The sequence below is a fragment of the Euleptes europaea genome, chromosome 20 (genome assembly GCF_029931775.1).
Source record: "Euleptes europaea isolate rEulEur1 chromosome 20, rEulEur1.hap1, whole genome shotgun sequence".
In the NCBI taxonomy this organism is placed as follows: Eukaryota; Metazoa; Chordata; class Lepidosauria; order Squamata; family Sphaerodactylidae; genus Euleptes; species Euleptes europaea.
In genome coordinates this window covers 10089264-10103935 of record NC_079331.1, presented here as the reverse complement: position 1 = coordinate 10103935, position 14672 = coordinate 10089264, and positions in this window count along the sequence as shown.

The window sequence follows — 14672 nt, the reverse complement described above, 5'->3', positions numbered from 1 at the left end:
GTATGAAGGGATAGGAAGAGTTTTCGGGCAAGTCATGCTTATATCTCTCAATGAAACTTGTTGAAAGCTCACCTGTCAATGTTTTTATTAATTTTTTTATTAATTTTTTTATTAATTTTCATAACAAATTATAAATCACATAGACAAATAACAAAAAAGCAAAACAAAAATACAAAAATACAAAAGATACAAAAAGAGCACTTATACTACAATTTTTCATCTTCTATTATACTATTATAAACTAAACAGTGCCCAAATACCCACCACCCACCATTAAATGAGTGTCCCACCACCACTAGACCTGTCAATGTTTATGGGGTGAAACAAACCCCGCCTTCCATTCCTGAACGAGCAAGGCTTCAAAAATGGACTTTTTTTCTTTTTGGTTTTGCTTCTTGGTTGCTTCAAAGCCTCCAGATGTGGATTATTCTGCTGTTCTTCCACTGAGCCAAGCAATATTGGCAGGACCCCGTGATTTAAGCAAGGCAAAATGCCTATAGAAACGGATCAATGGCAGGCTCTTTTCTCCATCCTTTCGCACCCTTGCCTCCCTTCCCTGCGTTGCCCGTGAAAGGTTTTCTTTTTCTTTAAAGGCATGCTGGCGCACAGATTGGTGGCTCTTGTTCTAATTAAACTCTCCTTTTAACTTGTGCTTGGCGAAGCATTTAGTGGCAACTTTTAAAGAACATCAAATAAATAACGATGCAATTACATTGGTAGGGATCCGCTGGGGATCGATAGGACGAGAATGACCTGCCGGAGAGAAGTCGATCAAGATGGAGTGGCCCATTTCGGGGCCCTCCAGGACGGCGCAGCGTGAATTTTAAGGCCATTAAAAAGCAGAGATGAGTGAGACAAATAAACTTCTGCGCAGAGCGAAGGGAAAGCCTTATGAGGGATTTACTGTTGATCGAGCTACTGACCACTAAGCATATATTTTTTAAAAGAATTGACACAGAACTCCGGTCAGGCTGGCCAGAGAGAGAAGTATTGGTGATTGGTGTTTAGAGATAGGCATTATTAAATGTCTTGGCGGTCACCGTTTTGAACTCAGAATCCTAGTCTCAGTTTTCTTTCCTATATGAATTGAACCCATGAATGTCTTGTTTCTGTTCTCAGTTTCCTTGTCTCACTGTCTCCCCGTGTAAATCAACACATTTCCCACATTCTGTTCTATATCAACGGCAGAAAAGAAACCAAAGGATTGGGAACACCAGCCGCAAAAATGATTGAAATGAAACAATTGCCAGTGGTGATATTGGGAAAATCAAAATAAAAAATTAATACATTTGCACATAGGGTTGCTAGGTTCTTCTTTGCAACCGGCGGGAGATTTTTGGGATGGAGCCTGAGGAGGGGAGGGTTTGGGGAGGGGAGGGACTTCAATGCCATAGAGTCCAATTGCCAAAGCAGCCGTTTTACTCCAGCTGAACTGATCTCTATCGGCTGGAGATAAGTTGTAATAGCTGGAGATCTCCAGCTGTTACCTGGAGGTTGGCATCCCTACCTATCATAGACATGTAAAATTTCCAGAAATGTTGAAGCCATGGAAAAGGGTCCTTCCCCCCAAAAAAACAAACACACACAGAAGTTCTGGGGGGGAAACCAAAGAATCGGGAACACCCGCCGCAGAAACAATTGAAATGAAACAGTCGCCAGTGGTGATATTGGGAAAATCAAAATCAATACATTTGCACATACTGGATGGCGTCTAGGCATTAGGAAGAATTTTCTAACAGAGCGGTTCCTCAGTGGAACAGGCTTCCTCGAGAGGTGTTAAGTGCTCCTTCCCTGGAGGTTTTTAAGAAGAGGCTAGATGGCCATCTGTCAGCAATGCTGATTCCATGACCTTGGGCAGTTCTTGGGAGGGAGGGCATCTTGGCCATCTTCTGGGCATGGAGTAGGGGGTCACTGTGTGTGTGTGTGTGTGGGGGGGAGGTAGTTGTGAATTTCCTGCATTGTGCAGGGGGTTGGACTAGATGACCCTGGTGGTCCCTTCCAACTCTATGATTCTATGAAGAACAGATTATAGCTCCTGGCCTATTAATTCTGCAAGCTGGCTTTGTGTGTGTGTGTGGCTAATACAGTTCTATTTTAACCTGAATATTTCCCTCCTCCCTCCTGGCTTTCTATTTGCAGTGTATGAGTGACCGTTCTTGCAAATATGTCATAATGCAAAAACCGAGGGGGATTTAGCCGCAGGTATTCGCCCCCCCTCCCTCGCCCCTCCTTTTTAACTGCTGTATACTTTTCTGTCACATTAGATTAACTTTCCGCCTCGGGCCAATCTGTCACAGGAACAGGGACCGTCTCCTGTGATGACAGATTGGCCAGAGGCTGAAGTTTGAAACGAGTCGGGTATTGCTTCCCACACCAAAGTAATTTCTCCCTGTAGAAGAAGAAGGAGCTATCACTGAATCAGCAGATCCTCCGGCCTGGGTTAGAAGGGTCTGATCGGAAAAATCCGCAACTGGCAAGGTTTTTCTTTCTCTTTGCAAAAACTAAAACTTTATGCCCTAAAGGAGATGCTAGGAGCGTCTTTCGCCGGAAACATTCAGCAGTGCACGGTCAAAATAATTCCCTCAAGAATATGTTGCAAAACCCCTTTCCATACACTCCCACGCATGACTGGAAACCCATCAGTCCCAAAAGGGAATATATAAGGAGCTCTGTACACATTTTTAAAAAATGTTCAAAATACTGAAAAAATACTGCAGTGCGGTAATCTGTGCTTCTAATAATAATATAATAAACAGGGGCTGAGGCTCAGTGGTAGAGGCTCTGCTTGGCATGCAGAAGATCCCAGTTTCAATCCCTGGCATCTCCAGTTAAAGTGACTAGGCAAGTAGGGGATGTGAAAGACCTCTGCCTGAAACCCTGGAGAACCACTGCCTGTCTGAGTAGACGATACTGACTTTGATGGACCGAGGGTCTGATTCAGTATAAGGCAGCTTCATGTGTTCAAAAATGATAAAAGGAAGCTGAGAATTCTTGGCTCACATACATCCTACCCATAGGATGTTCTTATCATCCTACCCAAGGGTTCTTATCAATACTCTCGCACAATCCCTGCAGGGCTATAACCATCCTTCCACCCTCGGTGGGGTGGCAGGATCTCCAACTGGGGCCGGCACACCCTCAAATGCAAGAAACGGGGAGGAAAGGGGTTGTTCCTGCTTTATCCCCCTTTTAACACTTGGCCTTGCCTTCACTTAGGGTTGCTAACCTCCAGGTACTAGCTGGAAATCTCCTGCTTTTACAACTGATCTCCAACCGATAGAGATCAGTTCACCTGGAGAAAATGACCACTTTGGACTCTATGGCCTTGAGGTCCCTCCCCTCCCCTAACCCTGCCCTCCTCAGGCTCAACCCTAAAAACCTCCTGCCAGTGGCAAAGAGGGACCTGGCAACCCTACCTTCACTTATTGACTGATAAAGGCCAATACATTTCTGTTGGTGACAATGTTTTCCTCTAAAAGCAAATCTTTTTTGGCAGGACAAATCCTAAACCGAACTGTTGAAGTCAAGGGACTTAGAAAGGTGCAGATCTGTTGAGGACCACACTGTCTTAGGACGTGGGGCAAAATAATGTTCCAGGTGGGGATGATGGATTCCTTGGCGTTGCCTTCCTCTGCAGAGTCTTCCTTGGCGGTCTCCCTTCCAAGTTCCAACCCTGCTTAGCTTCTGAGATCGGAGAAGATCGAGCTACACCATGATGCTTTCCCTCCCCCCATGCCCTGACCTGGATGGCCCAGGCTAGCCTGATCTCATCAGATCTCAGAAGCTAAGCAGGGTCAGCCCTGGTTAGTATCTGGATGGGAGACCACCAAGGAATACCAGGGTTGCTGTGCAGAGGAAGGCACTGGCAAACCACCTCTGTTAGTCCCTTGCCATAAAACCCCCAAAAAGTGGTCGCCATAACTCGGCTGCGAAGGCACTTTACCCACACACATAGGGAGGATGGGGACAATTAATGCATTGTTCCACCTGGAACATTATTTTGCCCTATGTCCTAAGACTTTAACAGTGTGCTGCCTTCCCCCCCCAGTCTCTGCGGTAAACACCATAAAGATTGGGAGAATTCCTAGTGCATCAGCCAACCTGGTGACATAACGTCTGGGTCTTCACTGTTACTATTTGCTGTATTACTATGATTTTGCTATTTGTGATGGCCAACAGCCACATATAATAAATTTTCTGGATTTCACTAGGGTTCCCAAGTCCCTCTTTGCCACCGGCGGGAGATTTTTAGGACAGAGCCTGAGGAGGGCGGGGTTTGGGGAGGCGAAGGACTTCAATGCCATAGAGTCCAATTGCCAAAGTGGCCATTTTCTCCAGGGGAACTGATCTCTATCAGCTGGAGATGAGTTGTAATAGCAGAAGATCTCCAGCTAGTACCTGGCGGTTCAAGTTCAAAGAAATGCCAGCGTCGGCTGTACTTTCCAACAATATTTTCAAAAACTATAGTGCATAAAGTGACAAAGTGTAAGGCAATATACAAAATATATACAAATGGCTGACTGGTGAAAGCAACCCTAATGTTCACCCAGAAGCACTGTTACCACATTGAACAAACACCCCCTTCTTCCATACCTCACCAATCAATCAATCAATCAATCAATCAAGCGACCTTTATTGGCATATACCTCACCACCCAAACCTTCCCGGGCTTCTGCCTGGCAGCCCTAACTACAACCCATCCTGAACAAGATATAGACTGGAAAACCTAACACCATGGCCCAAAATATCTTTATTTTGTCTCTGCTTTAAAAAAAAAAAAAAAAAAAAAACACGTTTTAACATCTTGTGTGATAAAGAGTCCTAGAGAGCTCGAAAGCTTGCACGTTGTGTCGTGATATTGTGGTTGGCGTTAATAAAAGGTGTTAGATGACTTCTTTTTTGGTAACAAAATTGTAGCTGTTAAAGAACGTGTAAACAAAATGGACATGTTAAGTCAGAGTTCTCGGGTCCCCCCATTAAAAAAAAATACAAGGTGAAGAATGTTAAAGTCAGAAGATTTAAAATAAGAATATCTATAATGCACATGATACTCGTTTTCCTTTATGCCGTCTAATTTATTACTCCAATAAGATCTAATCCATTTCCATTTTCTCCAAACAAATAGATTTTTCCCCATTTCCTACTTTTATAAGGTCATAACTTGTAGTTTTATTCATTATAGTTTAATTCCCATAATGCTAATAACCATTATTTTAGTATTGGCACTTTCCTACTGTCTCCCTCTAAAATTTAATATGGGCGTTGCACAATTACTGGGTTTTTTTTTTGTTCCCTTTTAAAAATATTATGTTTCCTTCATTATCACATGGTTAGTTTTTGTTGTATTTTTTCATTTCTATTGATTAATTTCAAGTGACATCCGTTCACTTCTTCCCCTTACGCAGTTTGGATGATATTCTCAGGGGTTGTACCCCTTGCTCATGTGATCCTGTCGGTCAGACTCTTACAGTGTGTGTATATGGGAGGTTTCTCTAGGACAGATGTCATGACGGAGAGTTAACCCCTCCAACACTCAACCATGATGTAAATTTCCCCTCTTCAGTTACATTTTGTGCTTAAATTGCACATTGAGGACAGCCAGATATAGTCTGGTGCAGAGAATAATGTTCAAATAATATGCAACAGGTGAGATTTTAAAATGTTTTCCTTAAAAGAAGATTATAATAAAGCCCTGCCCAGGATGGCCCAGGCTAGCCTGATCTCGTCGGATCTCAGAAGCTAAGCAGGGTCAGCCCTGGTTAGTATTTGGATGGGAGACCACCAAGCAATACCAGGGTTGCTGTGCAGAGGGAGGCGCTGGCAAACCACCTCTGTTAGCCTCTTGCCATGAAAACCCCCCAAAAAGGGTCGCCATAAGTCGGCTGCGACTTGACGGCACTTTACACACACACACACACATAATAAAGCCCTACTCCTAAAAATTGAACGTGGAAAGAAGGTGCTTAAGGGGAGACAAGATAGAGGTCTATAAAATTAGGCATGGTTTGGAGAGAGTGGACAGGGAGAAGCTTTTCTCCCTCTCCCGTAATACCAGAACGCGGGGTCATCTGCTGAAGCTGGAGGGTGAGAGATTCAAAACTGATAAAAGGAAGTATTTCTTCACACAACAGCATAGTTCAATTGTGGAACTCCCTGCCCCAGGATGTGGTGTTGGCTGCCAACTTGGAAGCCTTTAAGAGGGGAGTGGACATGTTCATGGAGGAGAGGGCTATCCATGGATACTAGTCCAAATGGATACTAGTCATGATGCATACCTATTCTCTCCATGATCAGAGGAGCATGCCTATTATCTTAGGTGCTGGGGAACGCAGGCAGGATGGTGCTGCTGCAGTCGTCTTGCTGGTGGGCTTCCTGGAGGCACCTGGTCAGCCACTGTGTGAACAGACTACTGGCCTTGATGGGCCTTGGTCTGATCCAGCAGGGCTTTTCTTATGTTCTTAACTCATTCTGCTGTACTAATTTCCTCAAAAGGACAAGTGAAAAATCGAAGCAGACGTATAATTTCCAGGTATGACCTCAGCATTGTTATTTCACCGAATGGATGTTCTACGAAGACGGATCGATGCGGTGAAGCGTAAGAGAGACAGGACCCGAACTACCTCCACCTGTCTTTCCCTCCACCCCAGTTGTCTGCTAACAAAGAAAAAGAAAACCCTGACCCAATTTCCCTTCTCAAATGGAAGGTAAGCGGTTGCTTGTTATACACTCCGCTCACCCTTAGGTTGTGATGGGGTTTGAGAAGAGGAGATGCGCGGAGCTGAAACCCCTTTCATGTGCAGCCTGGATTCCCCCCCAAAGAAAAATCAATAACCACAAACAAAAGAAGTTTGATACTGCAACAGTTCGAGCACATAAATTGGCCAGGGTGCGCGCGTGTGCGTGGACGTGTAGATATTTATTCTTCTTTGCACAAACTGAGCAAGATGTCTAACAAAAGCTTCCCCTTAAGAAGCCTTCTGGGCAACCACACAGCATGTAAATGGCTGCTGGGTTACTCTCCGTGTGTGTGTGTGTGTGTTGTAGTTGCAGTCCGGCTCTCTTCAGTTTTCATTCTGGAGGGGGCAGAAGCTAACGGGCCAATTGATGTGTTTTGCTCCAGTCCTCTATGGCTGTTTGTGCGTGTGTGGTGATGGCTGCCACCTTGGAAGGCTTGAAGAGGGGAGTGGGCATGTTCATGGAGGAGGGGGGTATTCATGGCTGCTAGTCAAAATGCATACTAGTCATGAGGCATACCTATTCTCTCCAGGATCAGAGGAGCATGCCGAATATATTGGGTGCTGTGGAACGCAGGCAGGATGGTGCTGCTGCAGTTGTCTTGTTCGGGGGCTTCCAAGAGGCCCCTGGTTGGCCACTGTGTGAACAGACCGCTGGACCTGATGGGCCTGGGTCTGATCCAGCATGGCTTTTCTTATGTTCTTATGGTGTTTGTTAGCCATGATTGCAGAATGGAACCATGTTTAGAGGAGGTCTCTCTTTGGGTCCCAGATATTGGTGGTGGTGAGGGAGCATCAGGGAGTCTTTGGCCTCGATGCCCCTTCTTTATGGATCTTTGGGGGATGTGGTTGAGCATTGGGCCAGCTGGACAATTGGTCTGATCCAACAGAACACCTTTCCTATGAGGAAAGGTTGAAGGAGTTGGGTATATTTAGCTTGAAAAGGAGAAAAATGAGAGGGGATAGCATAACCATCTTCAAGAACTTGAAAGGCTGTCATAGAGAGGATGGTGCTGAGTTGTTTTCTGTTGCCCCAGAAGGTCGTACCAGAACCAACGGGTTGAAAGTAAATCAAAAGAGTTTCCGTCTAGACATTAGGAAGAATTTTCTAACAGAGCGGTTCCTCAATGGAACAGGCTTCTACCGCCTCTTTCACATCACCTACCTGCCTAGTCCCTTTAACTGGAGATGCCGGGGATTGAACTTGGGACCTTCTGCATGCCAAGCAGATGCTCCACCACTGAGCCACGGCCCCTCCCCTTCTCTTCGCAACCTAGAATCCAGGTGGGACAAGGGGTAAGTTGTTTTTGTACCTACCCACCAGCAATTCCATCCCACCAATTTTCGTTTCCCTATGTCGTTTGGTATCTTTTGCGTGGCTGATACTTTACTCCCCTTTAAAAAAAAGAAAAAGAAAAGAGGTTATCCGTGGCGCGGTCATGGGCTCCTCCCCCTCACTTTTGTAGCACTGAGCCATACAGCGAAAAGGGGGGAGCTTGCCAAAGGAGACCAGTAAGGTCACCTCCTAATTCCCTTCTTTGTGGTTTTCATGTGGGAAGTGGACTCTGCCATTGATGTTTCCCCGAGCTTTTAAGTCTGTTCGGCTTCTAGGCATCATCCTTTCTTGCAAGCCCACCGCGAGCCCAAGAGATGAACAGCGGCTGTCCTCTCATTCCCCATGCCTGGAGAGGAATAAAACTGCCAGCAAGTAGGTTAGAAATGGCAGGCGAAGAGTAATACAAAGAGGTGACCGGATTAAGAATGGGTTAGAGGAAGTTGTGGGGGGGGGGGAGTTCAAATTGATATATGTATTTTACTATGAGGATATCCATTCAGCATTGTACTATTATTGTTTATATATGGAAAAATAAGCTAGATGGTATATCGAATGGGATTATTGTATCAACTTTATGGAAAAAGCAATATTTTTTTTAATATATATATAAAAAGAAATGGCAGGCGAGACCTCTCTCCCCTTTCTTCTTAACTCTCAACTCACGTTTTCTTGCTACGGCCATGCCCCTGTGTTACAGGCTCACGGGCCTTGGCTCAAACAACCCTGCTCATGGCGCATTTGTTACCTGGTCATATTTACCAGCTCCCTTAGAGCGCATTCACACATGAATGCTCTTGAAGGAACAGGTAGAATCAAGCTCACGCTTTGGTTGCTAGGAGAGGGGGAGGAAGCAGAGGAGCTGAGAACACGATGAGCTCTTTCCACAGGAATGCGTCCAGAGGAGGGCAACAAAGATGGTGAGGGGTCTGGAGACCAAGTCCTGTGAGGAAAGGTTGAAGGAGCTGGGGATGTTTAGCCTGGAGAGGAGAAGACTGAGAGGGGATATGATAGCCATCTTCAAGTACTTGAAGGGCTGTCATAGAGAGGAGGGTGCCGAGTTGTTTTCTGTTGCCCCAGAAGGTCGGACCAGAACCAACGGGTTGAAATTAAATCAAAAGGGTTTCCGTCTAGACATTAGGAAGAATTTTCCAACAGTTAGAGCGGTTCCTCAGTAGAACAGGCTTCCTCAGGAGGTGGTAGGCTCTCCTTCCCTGGAGGTTTTTAAGCCGATGGCCATCTGTCAGCAATGCTGATTCTATGACCTTACGTTAGCCAAAATGCTCGGTTATGAATATTTGTATGGGGGAATTAGTGAATCTATAACGGGCAATGGGCATAACTGCAGGATCTAAGCCTTTGTCTACCAGAGTCCATTCCGTGGTTCAAAGAATAAGGCAGAAGCAATGGAGTTAAAATTAAAAGGTGTTTACTTGATTATATGTTCACACACAAACAAAACAGATTTTTACAAAACACACACACAGAGCCTAGAGAATATAAAGGTGGTAGAGTAGAGACGTTTGCCAGTGTGGCAGGCCCTCTGAAGATGGGTAATACTGCACCTGGTCCAGAAGCGGAGTCGTCCGGGGATTCCATGGGCTAAGATACTGGGAAAGCGAGGAGAAGAAGAGGGGTTCCTGGGACTCGACCAGCGAGGCGGGAGGGGAGCGTGGTCAGGCTGTGCAAGACCCAAACCAACAGAGTGACACAAAGTATGCAAGGGGAAGACCTAAGGTAAGGTATGGACTACGGAGACCCCAGTTATACCTTTTCCTGGGGGCGGAGTAATGAGATTACCCCTTTGTGGTTCCCGTTGTAAAACAAAAGGTGATAATAACCCTAATGGTCGGCTGCCGGGGTGGGGCAAAAAGGGCAATTGATACAAACTATTCTACTCCTGCTGATTTGCGCAATTCCGGGAGGACAGGGAGTCGTTCGTAGATGGGATTAATGAGCTGGATCAAAGACGCGTGCAGCTGGGTCCGGGGCGGGTTGCTTTGCATAGCCGGGGGAGCGATCCTCCATTACTGCTATCTTGATGCTTTCCGATGGGCCATCAATCATGCAGATGATGTGGGGAGAGGGGGGGGATTGGCGACGATTACGTGCTTGACAATTTCTTGCGAAATGGCTTCTGCTGGAACGGGTGCACAGGACAATGGATTCCCTCTGTTTCACAGGAGGGGTTGTCCTGGCCGTGGTTCCTTGGCTGCCTGTTTCGCGGGACAGGATAGGAGCCCTTTCAGTGGCGATTTGGGCTGGCCGTCACGTCTGGAAAGGTGGTGTCACCATCTGTTGGGGTTGCCATGACCAGTCCGGGAGATTGGCAACCCGTTTGCTTACACTTAGGCAGCTCATGAGAAGGAGGGCATCTTGGCCATCTTCTGGGCATGGAGTAGGGGTCACTGGGGGTGTGGGGGGGAGGTAGTTGTGAATTTCCTGCATTGTGCACGGGGTTGGACTAGATGACCCTGGTGGTCTCTTCCAACTCTATGATTCTAGGAAACCACTCTGGCGTGTGGGGTTCCTTGAGATCTTCAGTGGCCAGTCAGAAGCTGTGCTGGGCAAGAGCCCCATATGGCCCCACCCACTATCTGAAAACACTTAGCAGGTACCACATTGGGGACCCCCGGTTTAGTCAGTTGGTGTCGGCTGAGGAATAATAATAATAAGAGTTGGTTTTTTAAATGCCGACTTTCTCCACCACATAAGGGAGACTCAAACCGGCTCACAATCACCTTCCCTTCCCCTCCCCACAACAGACTCCCTGTGAGGTTGGTGGGGTGGAGAGACTGTGACTAGCCCAAGGTCACCCAGCTGGCTTCGTGTGTAGGAGTCGGGAAACCAGCCCAGTTCACCAGATTAGCCTCCGCTGCTCATGTGGAGGAGAGGGGAGTCAAACCCGGTTCTCCAGATGAGAGTCCTCCGCTCCAAACCAACGCTCTTAACCATGACACCACCCTGGCTCTACCGCGCTGATAAACAAGTATCTTCTCTTCCACGAAAGGGTAGCTAAGATTTGTTGCAGGAAAAGTGATGAAACAGCTGCTATGCCGTTGCGAATGTCATTTCCCTAATATTCCTAAGATATAAACCGTGAAGAATGAATTGAGTCTCGAAAATGAAATTTTAAAAACAACAACCCCAAACCTTTGGAGCTGGGTAATTATATTCTTTTGTAAACGTGTTGTTTGTTTGCTTGCTTCTTAATTTGCAAGGTCTAGTAATTTTGCAGTGGTCTTGTCAGCCATTAGTGTGAATTAGCGACGTTACTGCTGCTATTGCATAGTCAAGCAAATCAATAGGCAAAGAAAAACACCCGCATTAGGAAAAGCCAAGGGAAATGGGTGCTGATATAATATTGTTCTGCCCTTTTTAATTGCGTGCCGGGCGGACGGCTTGTTCCCTTTTAAAGGGTCGCCTTAAGGACCGCTACTTTAGAAACGCCCGATGTGGTTTCGGTCCACTCCAAATAGATTGGGGGCGGGAAGGACAGAGGAGGTGCGAGGCATTTACTAGTAAGGGTCGAAGGGCAGGAGTAATTAACACACCCAAACGCCGTTACATCCTGTTAGATTAATGAAGCTAATTTATTGAGAAGGAGCCCCGTGGCGCAGAGTGGTAAGCTGCATTACTGCAGTCCAAAGCTCTGCTCACGACCTGAGTTCGATCCCAACGGAAGTTGGTTTCAGGTAGCCGGCTCAAGGTTGACTAAGCCTCCCATCCTTCCGAGGTCGGTCAAATGAGCACCCAGCTTGCTGGGGGCAAAGGGAAGATGACTGAGGAAGGCACTGGCAAACCACCCCGTAAACAAAATCTGCCTAGAAAATGTCGGGATGTGACATCACCCCATGGGTCAAGAATGACCCGGTGCTTGCACAGGGGTCTTTACCTTTTAATTTATTGAGAGGGCTGATGGAGATTCAAGCAGATGGAGCTTGGTGAATCTTGCTTGTTGGCTGGCTTTAGGAACCCTCCGGAGGTATTTGCTGACTCTTCTGGATAAGGCCGACGAGATTGTTCTACCGGTCTGATGATGGTCTCTGGATTCGACCCAGACTTTCCTCTTTGCACAGCAAGGGAGTTTTCTACTCATAAATGCAATTCAGGGGGATGGCTGTCTGTCAGTGCCCAAGATGTTGTTTGGGGAGCTAGCGTGGTGTCGTGTACAGCGGTGGATTCTAATTTGGAGAACCGGGTTTGATTCCCCACTCCTACACATGAAGCCAGCTGGATGACCTTGGGCTAGTCACAGCTCTCTTTGAGCTCTCTCAGCCTCACCTACCTCACAAGGTGTCAGTTGTAAGGAGAGGAAGGGAAGGAGATTGTAAGCTGGATTCTCCTTAAAAGGTAGACAACTCTTCTTCCTCTTCCTCCTTTTTCTTCTTCACCTTCCTCCTCTTTTTCCTCCTCCCCCCCTTCCTCCTCCTCCTTAGCCTCCTCCTCCTCCTCCTCTTCTTCCTCTTCCTCTTTTTCTTCCTCCTCCTCCTTTTCTTTTGCAGTGAGCACAAATTGGATCCACCTGGATGGGTTGGTACACAGTTTGAGGCAAGTAGGCTTTGCCCTTCCATGCCCTGACCTGGATGACCCAGGCTAGCCCGATCCTGTCAGATGTTGGAAGCTAAGCGGGGCTGGCAACGGTCAGTGCTTGGATGGGAGACCACCAAGAAAGCCCAGGGTTGCTACGCAGAGGCAGGCAATGGCAAACCACCTCTGTTGGTCTCTTGCCTTGAAAACCCTACGGGGTCGTCATAAGTCAGCTGTGACTTGACAGCTCTTCCCACCGTCATGCCCTTCATACATAGGCATGTTGCTGTTCCGCCCTGCCAGCATGGGAATGGCTGGTTGCTTAGGGCCTGAGCATGAACTCTGGGGATTTCCTTAAATCAGCACATGGAGAATTTTCCTTTTGCCCACCATATGCTGATACTTGGCATGTGGCATTATAAACAGACCTGATCTTCTGACCGGTTAGCCATAACTAGGATTTGGCAGGTATTTAAAGTATCCAATGCCAGGTTTTGGTTCCAAACCAATTTGATTGGGAGTTCTTTGTCTTCAGCGTTCAGATCTGTGGCGTCTTGGGGGGGGGGGAAGTGTCTATTAAGACTTCCTGTGTGTCAAGGTGATCTTGTTTGTTTGAATGCTGCTATTGTGGGCCCTCCATCATTTTTATTACGGATAAGGAATGTGTCATTTCTATAGCTCCTGAGCGATATTTGCTGAAAATTAACTTGGTTTAAAGCACTACATTTTCAGATTAGACATAAAGATTTCTATGGTCCTGTTCCTTCATTTTAACTGATAGCCCACTTTTATTCAAGACAACGATGGCTTGTCAGCTTTTATAATCTGAACACTGGGGTCTTTTAAAAAGAAGTCACCTGGGGAACAGCGGGCACCTCCAATTTCCTGAGTCTAAAGCCTCCTTAAGCATTCAGGCTGAAATGCTGCCAACAATTGTTCCCTTATCAAAATTCATTTTTCCACCCCAACCCTTTAAAATATCTGTGGCCAACGTTTCTTGCATGCAAGCTATTATTTGACTCTTCTTGTTAATGAAGAAGAAAAGTACGATTATCTGGTAGCAATGTGTGCTGGAAACTGTATTGTATTGAGGATTTTCTGATGACGCTTCTGGAGGTGATTGGGTGAGGTTTTATGATGTCACGGAATGCACATGAGTGGTCTAAATGATGTGGAAACAGTCCCTATCTGCTCACACATGCAACACGTGGCTCAGTGGTAGAGCATCTGCTTGGCATGCAGAAGGTCCCAGGTTCAATCCCTGGCATCTCCAGTTAAAGGGACTAGGCAAGTAGGTGATGGGAAAGATCTCTGCCTGAGACCCTGGAGAGCCGCTGCCAGTCTGAGTAGACAATACTGACTTTGATGGACCAAGGGGAGAGGCTGTGGCTCAGTGGTAGAGCATCTGCTTGGCATGCAGAAGGTCCCAGTTTCAATCCCCGGCTTCTCCAGTTAAAGGGACTAGGCAAGTAGGTGATGGGAAAGACCTCTGCCTGAGACTCTGGAGAGCCACTGCCGGTCTGAGTAGACAATACTGAAGTTGTTGGACCGAGGGTCTGATTCAGTATAAGGCACCTTCATGTGTTCACACAAGCAAAGGGACGGAAAAAAGACTCATTTGTGTTGATGCAAAAAGCGGTTGCTGTTATGGGAGAGGGCTGGTTTGCAGCTGGGCATTTTCACACACACTGAATAATGTACTTTCAATCCACTTTCAATGCACATCACAACCGGCTTTTACTGTGCGAAGTGGCAAAATCCACTTGCAAAGGATCGCTAAAATGCATCAAAAGTGTATTAAAAGTGCATCGTTCAGCCTGTGTGAAAATGCCTCAGCTCTTAAAATTATGCCTCTGCCCCCCATTCCCCCCCCAAATTTGGTTGTCCTGCTCTGAACTACTTACCCAAAGCTCCCAGATAGATGACAATTTTATGCGACTAGATTAAAAAAACAACAACATTTTTATCCCCCCCGCCACAAACAGTTTAATGTTTGCATTAGCGTCTTTTTAGATAACAGATGTCTTGCCTCTCTGATAGCATGCCGTTTTAAATGTATACATACTGTGCCCACA